At 34.7% G+C, this 2,625-nt stretch overlaps 1 non-coding gene across 1 annotated transcript; it reads left to right on the forward strand.

The window, feature by feature from the left end:
* The first annotated feature begins 1,127 nt into the window (after positions 1 to 1,127).
* On the forward strand, positions 1,128 to 1,271 carry LOC118731831. Its single transcript, XR_004991977.1, has one exon. It is a non-coding gene; the product is annotated as a small nucleolar RNA SNORA1 (small nucleolar RNA).
* The last annotated feature ends 1,354 nt before the right edge of the window (positions 1,272 to 2,625 follow it).

Genomic DNA, 2,625 nt, shown 5'->3' on the forward strand with positions numbered 1-2,625 from the left:
ACTGGGAATTAAACAGTGACCTCCTGGTTCATAGGTCAACACTCAACCACTGAGCCACGCTGGCAGGGCAGTAGCATTGTTTTAAACAAGTTACGGGCAATATTCTTGTTAAGAGAATCAATGTATGTATTGAGCATATAAGCACTCTGAGCTGAGATAGCTTCCCAAAAACCTGTGAAAGAAAGTGAACAGTGAAAGAAGGAAGCCAAAGAGAAAGCTACCGGGCTCAGCTGAAGTGCCAGCCTGCTCTGCCCAGAAAAGCTCACTTCGTAAGACCCAATGGGAAGGGGCCTGAGCTGCTGGAAGCCTTCCCTGTGAACTTCCCTGCAGGGTGAGTTTAAAAAACACACAAAAGACCTCTGTGCTGTTAAATGTTTCTCTCAAAGGAGTCAAAGTGGAGTGTCCCCTCCCCCCAAAAATATGTAAAGAAAATTTTGCTTTCTCTCGAGTTTGAAGAGCGTTGGATGTTAAAGTTAAAGTTGTAAATACTTCATCACAAGGGAAACTAGTCAAGCACTCTGAAGGTGTTTTTACTCTTAATGTGGTGTACAGGGAGATATTAAAGTAAGTTTAATCACTTTATCAGTCATTGTTTTATCACTGTTTTTATATTATATTTTTATATTATGTCTTTGTTGTTATATCATGTTTATAAATCAATTTATATATTATCTTCATGTACATCTTACTAATTTTCTTTCATCTCTGGCACTTCTATTATAGAGAAAGGGCAAATAGCAATATTAAAATATTTCTTCTAATTAATTCCCTTTCAATGTGCATGAATCCATGCACTGGGCCACTAGTATAATAGCAAGTGGCAAAAACAGTATGTACTGTAAGATCATATTTTTAAAGCTAATAATAAATATGCAAATAGTTCATTTGCTACATTCAACTTGTTAGTTACTTTTGCAATTTTTAAATGTTAAGCAGGTATTACTTTTTTAAATTAGAAAACAAAAGTAAAGATACAAAAATAGCAAAATAAATTCCCAGAAATGAAACAGATTGTTTTTATGAAAAACACTTATGGAATTTTTTCCCCACAAATTACAAAAAGACAAATCTCTAGCATGACTGGTGAAGAAAAAAAATAAATGAAAGAATATTTATAATGAAAAGGAAGTATTATTAAATTACTGTAGAAATTTAAAAATAAGAAGCTAATACTGGGATCCAGAAATTATTAAGGTGACTACATTGAGACACAGGTTATGCTTCTATCACAGTAATTTACTGCAGTGGTGACAATGAGACCTGCAACATTAAAAAAAAAAAGGAAGATAATACTGTTAAATTAAAGAAATATAAAAATGGATCATTTAAAAATGTACATATATATCCAAAGTTCATTCAAGAAAAAATAGAAAACTTGAGCAGACTGCTAACAAGAAATAGTAATTCAATTATTAATAAAATATATCTTCCCCCACCAAAGTCCCAGGTTAAGGTAGTTTTACAGGTGACTTTTATGAAATTCTCAAAGTTAATTTTATGCAAGCTATATGATAAAATAGAGCTACCTAATTTTTTTAATGAAGTATAAGAAAATTATAGGTTAATCTTCCATAAATGTGGGTTACAAGATCCCAAAGAAAGTAATAGCAACTTAACTGTAGCCCTGCATAGAAAAGTAACATATTATGCCTAGGTAGGGTTTATGCCAGGAGTGAAGGGCTATACAGAATCAGAAAGTCTTATCAACACTGTTCTCCACATTAACAGTGACTTAGAAGAAGTATATGTTCATGTTAGTGGACAGAAAAGGCGTGTGATAAAATTCAGCACCGATGCAGGATTGAAACTTACAACAAACTGGGAATATAATGTAAGAGAGTGGCCTTAACTTGAAAAACTCTAGAGCTAACTTCCTATTTAATGGTAAAGCTACAGAAGCATTAACTTTTTCAAAATATGTTTTTATTGATGTCAGAGAGGAAGGGAGAGGGAGAGAGAGAGAGAAACATCAGTGATGAGAAAGAATCACTGATTGGCTGCCTCCTGCACACCCCCTACTGGGGATTGAGTCTGCAAAGCAGACATGTGCCCTGACTGGAATCAAACCTGAACCTTTCAGTCCGCAGACCAACGTTCTATCCAGTGAGCCAAATCGACTAGGGCCAGAAGCATTAAATTTTTATTTTATTGTTTAAAGTATTACAAATAGTAGTACATATGTTTCCTTTATCCCCCTCTGGTCTCTCCCCCCCCTTCCCCCCCCCCCCCCGCCCTGGCACATGTCCCCCCCCGCCCCCCCCCCCAGTGTCTTGTGTCCATTGGCTATGCTTATAACAGGCATTAACTTTTAAAATAAGACAAATATGCCCATTATAACTATGTCTATTCCAAATTGTATTAGTGGAAGGGAAAGTAATTAGGAAGCATAGATTGGCAAGGGAGACATGGTGCTGTAGACAGCATGATTTGTCTGGATAGAAAATCTAAGAAAAATCTAAGAATTAGTAAGAAAGGTTAGCAGGATTGCTGAGCACAAGATCAATATATGAAACAACAGTAATATTTCTAAATTCAATAATCAATTATAAAATGTAATTTGTATAAATAATCCCAAAAACTTATAAGAAAAAATATTAAACATTATTAAAAGACAAAAAGAAAACT

This window comes from Pipistrellus kuhlii, unplaced genomic scaffold, assembly GCF_014108245.1.
Source record: "Pipistrellus kuhlii isolate mPipKuh1 unplaced genomic scaffold, mPipKuh1.p scaffold_m20_p_32, whole genome shotgun sequence".
NCBI lineage: Eukaryota > Metazoa > Chordata > Mammalia > Chiroptera > Vespertilionidae > Pipistrellus > Pipistrellus kuhlii.